General features: G+C 37.8%; 1 long non-coding RNA gene across 1 annotated transcript in view; it reads right to left on the bottom strand.

The window, feature by feature from the left end:
• LOC116552266 overlaps positions 1-6,750 on the bottom strand; it is a 29,320-nt gene extending 22,570 nt beyond the window's left edge. Inside the window, exon 1 of the long non-coding RNA XR_004269305.1 lies at positions 6,468-6,750. This is a non-coding gene — a long non-coding RNA (uncharacterized LOC116552266). The remainder of the gene's footprint in view (positions 1-6,467) is intronic.
• Positions 6,751-9,668: the final 2,918 nt, after the last annotated feature.

Raw genomic sequence — 9,668 nt, forward strand, 5'->3', positions numbered from 1 at the left:
GAAATTTAGACAAAAAATAAACAACCCCATTAAAAAGTGAACAAAGAACATAAAAAGACACTTCTCAAAAGAAGACATATATACAGCCAAGAAGCATATGAAAAAATGCTCAACATCACTAATCATAAGAGAAATGAAGATCAAAACCAAAATGAGATACCATCTCACACCAGTCAGAAAGGCTATTATTAAAAAGTCAAAAAATAACATGCTGGTGAGGCTGCAGAGAAAAGAGAATGTTTATATACTGTTGGTGGGAATGTAAACTAGTTTAGCCACTGTGGAATGCCATTTGGCAATTTCTCAAAGAACTTAAAACAGAACTACCATTTGACCCAACAATGCCATTATTGGGTACATATCCACAGGAATAGAAATTGTTCTACTAAAAAGACACATGCATGCATGTGCTCATCCCAGCACTGTTCACAATAGCAAAGACATGGAATCAACCTTAATGCCCATCAATGGTAGACTGGATAAAGAAAATGTGATATGTATATACCATGGAGTAGTACACAGCCATAAAAAGAACAAAATCATGTCCTTTGCAGCAACATGGATGGAGCTAGAAGCCATTAACCTAATCAAACTAAGGCAGGAACAGAAAACTAAATACTACATTTTCTTACTTATAAGTGAGGCTAAACATTGAGTACACATGGATACAAAGAAGGGAACAATAGACACTGAGGCCTTCCTGAGGGTGGAGGATGAGAGGAGGACAAGGATTGAAAAACTACCTATTGGGTATTATGTGTATTACCTGAATGATGAAATAATCTGTACACCAAACCCCCGTGACACAGTTTTTATCTATATAACAAATCTGCACATGTCACTTTGCACCTAAAATAAACCCCCACTTTTTTTGAGATGGAGTCTCGCTCTGTCACTCCAGCTGCAGGGCTGTGGCACAATCTCGGCTCACTGCAACCTCCGCCTTCTGGGTTCAAGCAATTCTCTGCCTCAGCCTCCTGAGTAGCTGGGATTATGGGCGCCCACCACCACACCTGGCTAATTTTTGTATTTTTAGCAGAGATGGGGTTTCACCATCTTGGCCAGGCTGGTCTGGAACTCCTGACCTCATGATCCACCCACCTCAGCCTCCCAAAGTGCTGGGATTACAGGCATGAGCCACTGCACCTAGTCAAATAAAAACTTTTTATAAAAACTAAGTCTTACTTGACTAAGTAAGGGAGATATGCCCCATACTATAGGTAGGCCTGACGGAATCAGTTGAAAGCCCTTAAGAACAAAACTGAGGCTTCCCTGAAGAAACACTTCCATCCACGGACTGCAGCTTCCTTTCTGTACCTTCCTTTCCCAATGACTGCCTACAGATTTTTGCACTTATAACCAGCTCCCAGAGCTACATAAATCAATTTGTTGCCATAAATATTTTTAAATTTTTAAATTTTTATTTTTTGAGATGGGGTCTTGCTCTGTCTCCCAGGCTAGAGTGCAATGATAAGATCTCAGCTCACTGCAACCTCTGCCTCCCAGATTCAAGCATTTCTCCTGCCTCAGCCTCCCAAGTAGCTGGCATTGCATGTGTGGGTCACCATGCCTGGCCAATTTTTGTATTTTTTGTACAGACGGGGTTTCACCATGTTGGCCAGGCTGCTCTCAAACTCCTGACCTCAGGTGATCGGTCCTCCTTGCCTCCCAAAGTATTGGGATTACAGGCATGAGCCACCATGCCTGGACTTGTTGCAATAAATCTCTTAGTGTATATATCTCCTATTGGCTCTGTTTTTCTGTGGAACTCTTACTGATACAAATATTGTGTTGGCTTGATTTCCATTCTATTTACTAGCGGAATGTGTTGTAACATCTCTAGGCTTTGCTTATCATTTGTAAATTAGAAACAATAATATTGACCACCATTAGCATGTTAGTGAGGATTAAATAATCATTCTTTTTGCAATTGTTCGCTATGTTAAAGCAGGCTTTCTTTACTTCTAATTTACCAAAGTTATTATCAGGAATGGTTATAGAATATTATCAAATGCATTTTTAGCTTCTATTAGTATGATCATGAAGTTTTCTATTTTGATTTATAGATACCATAATAAGAGATGGGAAGTAAATCTGCTTTATGTTCCTAAGATAAAGCCAGTTGTTCGCAGTACATTCTTTCTTTCAGTATGCAACTAAATTCAACTTTTCTGATACTATATTTAGAATTTTCCATCTATGTTTTAAGTGAATTCATGTCATACATTCCTCAAGGATTGCCATCAAATTATGCTGGCTTAATAGAATAAATTGGGAAACTAGTCACATTTTTTGTTTTGTTTTGTTCCAATAACTGAATGTTACCTCTGCAGTATCTACAGTTGGAATTTATTGATAATTTTTATGGTTACCATACGTGATCAATCTTTATAAATGTTTAATGGGCTCCAGAAAGGATAATACATTTCCTGTAGGGAATAAAATTTGGCTGTAACTATAGCTATAGCTATTCAACGTTCCTGTTTTATTCAGACCTTTATTTCAATTTATTTACTTTTATTATTTGACTTGTCAAACTGCAAAACAGGTGCTCTTATTTTCTTCATGATGCACCACACCTATTTATTGATTTTGCCTTCTCTAACTGAGTGCTATTCTATTCATAATGGTTCATGATTAAAATTCTTTTGTTTTCTTTTTAATTGGCTTTTGTGAGTATTATCATGATTAAGATTCTTATAAAATTACCTTCTTTAAATAGAAAAACATATTTGCAAACTATTTATCTGACAAGCAGTTATAAGGAAATTGTAAGGAACTGAATCCAACAACAACAACAACCTGATTTAAAAATGGGCAAAAGATCTGATGAGGCATTTCTCAAAAGAAGACTTACAAATTCCCAACAGGTATGTTTTTTAAATGCTCAACATTATTAATCATCAGGGAAATGTAAATCAAAACCGCAAGGAGATATCACCTCACCCCGGTGAGAATGGCCATTATCAAAAAGACAAAAGATAAGTGTTGGCAACAATGTGGAGAAAAGGAAGCCCTTATACATTGGTGGGAATGTAAACTGGTACAACCATTGTGAAAAACAGAATACAGGTTCCTCAAAATATTAATAATAGAACTGCCATATGGTTCAGCAATCCCACTATGGAGTATACATCAAAAGGAAATGAAGTTAGTATGTCAAAGAGTGATCTGTACTCCCATGATTATCACAGCACCATCCACAACAGCCAAGATATGGAACCAACCTAAGTGTTTATCAATGGTTGAACGGATAAAGAACATGTGGTATACACACACTTACTGTACTCACCTATTTTCACACCATAGTTGACTCTAGGTAATTGAAACACTGCAAAGCAAAACTGTGTATACGGGAGGACTACTGTGCTGCGCAAAAAGTTGATCCAATAGGAGTAGAGAGTATAACGGTGGTTAGCAGAGGCTGGGATGGTTAGACAGGAGAGAGATTTGGTCAGTCATAATAATTATAGTTAGATAGAAGCAATGAATTTCAAGAATTCTATTGTACAGCAAGGTGACTACAGTTAAGGATGAAATATTGTATCCTTGAAAAACGTAAAGAGAGTAGATCTTATGTGCTCTCACCACCATTGCTATGTGAGGTAATGCATTTGTTAATTACTTAAATTTAACCATTCTACAATAAATACTCCAAAATGTCATGTTGTACATGATAAAAACATACAATGTTATCTGTTAATTTAAAATAAATAAATAATTTTGTAAATAAATCATCCTCTTTGTCTTGTTCATTTGTGAGGGGAGGAGTAAATTCTACCATGTCATATGGATGCTGAGTAAATATTTTTGTTTGCATTTAGTTATCATATCTTCACCTATCCTACTACTCCTAAACTTTCTGTGATTTCATTTTAGATAAATGTTTGATAAATAAAATATAAGTAGAATTTGTAGATATTCTGAAAATCTCGAGCTCTAATAGTGCAGATTAAGCTATTTATTTTTATTGTGAGTATGATATAGTTGGTATATATGTCCTCTTTTTAAAACATGTTTTTCCTTTTTCTTTCATTGCTATGTATACTGTGTCTTTTCCTATATGGGTTGTGCTTCCCTTCTATTTTCCAGTGTTTTTTTTAAAAAGCATTTATCCTATATTAGCATTTTTCTACTGGTTATCTGTTTTTCTTTTCTTTCTTTTTTTGACACGGAGATTTGCTCTTGTTGCCCAGGCTGGAGTGCAATGGCATGATATCGGCTCACTGCTACCTCCGCCTCCTGAGTTCAAGCAATTTTCTGCCTTGGCTTCTTGAGTAGCTGGGATTACAGGCATGCGCCGCCACTACTCCTGGCTAATTTTGTATTTTTAGTAGAGATGAGGTTTCCCATGTTGGTCAGGCTGGTCTCAAACTCCTGACCTCTGATTAGCTTTAAGATAACTGTCGCTGGTTATAATGCATTCAAGGTCGGAAACTAGTACAAAGAATAGGAAAAACATCTGTCAGGGGCAACACAGCAGCTTTTTGAAAAATGTTTTCATCATTCAATGTGGTGATAATTTATTTACTCCTAGTCAATTGTGCAAAGAAAATACTGGTTCCTTGTTTTTCTGCAACACATCTAATCTGCATGAGCCTCACCTCCTCACCTGACAGGTTGCAGGGAATAACCAACATTTCATTAATGGTTTCTAGGTTTCTTTGGTGACACACTTGCCTTCAGGTAAATGCTCAGTATTTTTAATATTCCCTTCCTCAATGACAGAGGTTCCCTGTCGCTTTCTCTTTTAACAAGGGCGTTAATCTCATAATGAGCCACTACCCTCATGAACTCATCTAAGCCCAGTTACTTTCCAAAGGCCCTATCTCCAAATACCATCCCATTGGGGGTTAGTGGCTTCTTCGATATATGCATTTTGTGGGGGGTACAAAATGCATCTATCTGCGTAGCCCACAGAACCTACCTACACTCTTGATATTTTCCACAAACTGTTGTAAACAAAAGACACTATTTTCAGTTTCTGTTGAATCATTCCTACAACCTGAACAAACTCTGCCCAATTCCATGGGTCAAATTCTGGACTACTATAACGGCAGGGCAGCAGGGACAAATAGCAGCGAAAATGACTTAAGTTTTACCCCTGAACTGATTAGGATGAGGCTCCAACTCAACCACTGATAGCAAGACCTGAGTTTTCTCGTCTGCAAAAAGGGACTTACAAGTATTCTTTTGTCATTATGTGCCAAGTATTTTACACAAAAGATAAAATGCCCAAAAATAAATCAAAATAGAACAGCTGTCCTTCATGGACAACTTTTATTTTTTGCTGGATTCTGACTGATTTCCTAAGAGCTCAGAGCTCCAGAGAGCAATCAGAGGTGCATTTTTTTAAATCATGGATTATAGAACTTTACAATTTGAAAACCAGAGTCCAATCTTCTTGTTTTGAGGTTTCACAACTAATCAGAGTCAGATATAGATTAGAAAAACTCTGGTGTATTGTTCCTTCTCTGCAAACACATCTGTTCTAAAAGAAGCAAGTGTGATGCTGTCCTGCACAGACCTTTACTTACAGCATTTTTTTCTGCCCATGGCTCTCAAATCAGGGATTTTGCTGGTGCAACAGATGGACAAAGAGATGAAATTCAAAATAGCCTTGGTATTTGGGAGGGAGGAAAATGTATGTGCTGGGCTTCAGGGTTTTTTCCTGAAAGTGGCCCCTATGCGGCAGGAAGTTCCTTCCCTTTCCTGGGTTCTCCCCTGAATTCCAGATTTAGTCAAATTTATTTCTCCTCAGGGTCCTTTTAGTTTCTGCTTAATGAGACCGGGTGTTGCTGAGTGTTTGATTGACACTTGGTTATGTGCAGCCTGTATTCATCTTCCTGAGAAAGGACATTGCACAAGAAAGGATTGCCAGTGGCAACCGTGATGGCATTTCTGAGGGCATTCCCAGCAGCTCTGTTCCCCACCCCAGTGGAAGGAAACTCCACACTGACCAGCGGATGGAGGGATGGAGGGAGGCGTGACGCCCAGAGCAATTATTATATCCCTATGCACAGAGGCCTTGGGTTCTTTTCAGTCAACATTAGACCTGCTTACTTTTTACCCACATACAGTTCTCCTGATTTCTAAGCCACCCGAGCCAAGTCTAGGCTGGAGGAAAATACTTCTAAAGTAAAATCAGATCAGTTGCAAAGGAGTTGTAACACCTCGATTAGCTTCCTGGATCAAATAACATTTCCATGTCAGATTCAGGCACCCGAACTGATTTCTTTGCTGGAGTCCCCCAGCTAAGAAATGCAAATCTCTGGGCTGCATATAGCAAGGTCCCAAGCAATGCCCTTGGCGGCTTAGCCAGGACACAGTGACTTGGAATACAGCTTGCTAAGCGTGTGGCCTGGCCAGGATGGTGTAACTGGCAAGCTAGCTGGAACAAGTTCTTCTGCTTCAGGCCAGTGAATATTTATGTCAGGCCAAGAGTAAAGAAAATGGATTTCACTCACTTTGTATCCTGTGTATTGCCTGGGGAGCGGTGGCAAGTGAAAGCAGTTTTTTGTGTAGGTAGCAGTTCTGGTAGCTCCGGCTAAACTTGCTGCCTGTGCCCTCCCTTTCTGTCCACCTCTCCTTTCCTCCTCAGGACAGAACTCTGCACACTGCACATAAATATGCAGGACAGGACACATCCCCTGGTTTCAAGTGGCTCTCGATTTTAATAAAACTGGATGGTCCTTCAAATTCAAGCTTTAAAAACCCTCACATTGAAAAGAAAAAAATCACACACTTTCATAGAGGTATAATCGACACAAAATAACCACATGTGATTAAGTGTACAGTTTGATAAGATTTTTTCTTTTATTTTTAGTTGACACATAATGGTACATATTTATAGGATACAGAGTGATCTTTTAGTACATGTATACAATGTGCAATTTTCAAATCAGGGTAATCAGCATATTTATAACCTCAAATATTGACCATTTTTTGGTGCACATTCAAAACCCTCTCTTCTGGTTTTTTGAAAATATACAATAAATTATTATTTGTAGTCACCCTATAGTGCTATAGAACACAAACTTTTTCCTTCTATCTGCCTGTAATTTCCTGTCTGCTAATCACCCTCTCTCTATCCTTCCCTCCCTCCTATTCTTCTCAGCCTCTGATAACCACAGTTCTGTTCTCTACTTCTATGAGCTCAATTTTTTTTAGCTCCCACATAGGAGTAAGAATGTGTGGTATTTGTCTTTCTGTGCTTGACTTATTTCATTTAACATAATGTCCTCTAGGCTCATCCATGTTGCTGCAAATGACAGGATTTCATTCTTTTTTATGGTTGAATCGTCTTCCATTGTGTATATCTACCACATTTTCTTTTCTTATTTTTTGAGGTGGAGTCTCGCTCTGTTACCCAGTGGTGCAATCTCGGGTCACTGCAACCTCCACCTCCCAAGTTCAAGCATTTTTTGTGTCTCAGCCTCCCCAGTAGCTGGGATTATAGGCATGTGCCACCATGTCCAGCTAATTTTTTTTTTTTTAATTTTTAGTAGAGACGAAGTTTCACCATGTTGGTCAGGCTGGTCTCAAACTCCTGACCTCAGGTGATCTGCCCACCTTGGCCTCCCAAAGTACTGGTATTAAAGGCGTGAGCCACCCACCTGGTCCCACATTTTCTTTATCCATTCATCTTTTTTTTTTAAATTATACTTTAAGTTCTGGGGTACATGTGCAGAACATTGCAGGTTTGTTACATAGGTATATGCATGTGCTATGGTGGTTTGCTACATCCATCCCCCTGTCACCTACATTAGATATTTCTCCTAATATTAGCCCTCCCCAATCCCCCCCACCACCTGCTGTCCCTCTGCTAGCCCTCCAACGCTCCAACAGGCCCTGGTGTGTGATGTTCCCCTCCCTGTGTCCATGTGTTCTCATTGTTCAACACCCACTTGTGAGTGAGAACATGCAGTATTTGGCTTTCTGTTCTTGTGTCAGTTTGCTGAGAATGATTGTTTCCAGCTTCATCCATGGCCCTGCAAAGGACATGAACTCATCCTTTTTGTGACTACGTAGTATTCCATGGTATATATGTGCCACGTTTTCTTTATCCAGTTTATCTTTGATGGGCATTTGGGTTGGTTCCAAGACTTTGCTATTGTGAACGGTGCCAAAATAAACATATGTGTGCATGTGTCTTTATAGTTGAATGTTTTATAATCCTTTGACATTCATCTGTTGATGAGCATTTAGGTTGATTCCATATCTTGCTATTGTAAATAGTGCTGCAATAAACATAGGGGTGCAGATATCTCTTTGATACACTCATTTCCTTTGGGTAAATACTCAGTGGTGAGATTGCTGATTATATGGTAGTTCTATTTTTAGTTGTTTGAAGAACCTTTTACTGTTTTCTATTTGGTTTGTGCAAAAGTAATTGCAATTTTTGTCATTACTTTTAATTGTGGTTTTTGCCATTAAAAGTAATGACAAAAATGCAATAGTTATTATATCATAACAGTATAACAGCTATACTAATTTACATTCCCTCCAACAGTGTATAAGAGTTCCCCTTTTCTCCCAGTTGTCACCAGCATTTGTTATTTTTTGTCTTTTTAATAATTGCCATCCTAACTGGGGTGAGATTATATCTCACTGTAGTTGTTTTTTGCCTTTTCCTCAAGGATTAGTGGTAGTGTGCATTTTCTCACATACTTGTTGGCCATTTGTATGTTTTCTTTTGAGAAATGCATAGGCAGAGCATTTGCCAGTTTTTGGATGGGATTTTTTTTTTTCTGGATGTTCAGTTGTTTGAATTTCGTGTATATTCTAGATATTAGTTCCTTGTTGGGTGAATAGTTTGCAAATGTTTACTCCCATTCTACAGGTTGCTGCTTCATTCTGTTGTTTCTTTTCTGTGCAGAAAGAATCGTTAGTTTGTATTTTTCAAAGACTTTGTATTAGTATTAGTTTGTATTAGTTTGTATTTTTCAAAGACTTGGTCCATTTTATCTAAGTTGTTGCATTTATTGTAATAAAATTGCTCATGATATTTCCTTATTATTTTTAAAAGTCTGCAGAATTTGAGGTGCAGTCATCTCTTTGATTTCTAATATGAATTATATTTGTTTTCTCTACTTTCCCCTGATCTTTCTAGGTTGAGATTCATTAGTTTTATTATTTATTCATCAATGTTTATTTATCTTCTCAAGCAAGAGTTGTTGCTTTCATTGCTTTTCTCTATTGCTTTTCTGCTGTATATTTGTTGATTTTTGCTTTGATATTTATTATTACTTCCTTCTGCTTTACTTCCTTGCTTTAATTTGCTCTTTCTTAAATTTCTTAAGGTGCAAGTTGAAGTCACTGATTCGGAAACATTCTTCCTTCTAATACAGATGACTACTGCTATACTTGCATCTCTCCATTCTAGCTGCATCCCACAATGGAATTCAATTAGAAGTCGGTATAATAGAAATCCTTTGTATAATATAGTTCTCTTAAATATATACAGATTTGTTTTATTGCTCAGAATGTGGTCTACTTTGATAAGTGCTCTAAGTGCACTTGGAAATACTGTATATTCTGTTGTTATTGTGTGGAGTGTTGTATAAATACCAATTAGGACAAGTTGACAGATACTGTTGTTCAAGAGGTCTATATCTTTTTTATTTACGGTCTGTTTTTCCCATCAATTAGTGAGAGACAGACATTGA

This window comes from Sapajus apella, unplaced genomic scaffold (genome assembly GCF_009761245.1).
Source record: "Sapajus apella isolate SASKATOON/1434 unplaced genomic scaffold, GSC_monkey_1.0 scaffold11, whole genome shotgun sequence".
NCBI lineage: Eukaryota > Metazoa > Chordata > Mammalia > Primates > Cebidae > Sapajus > Sapajus apella.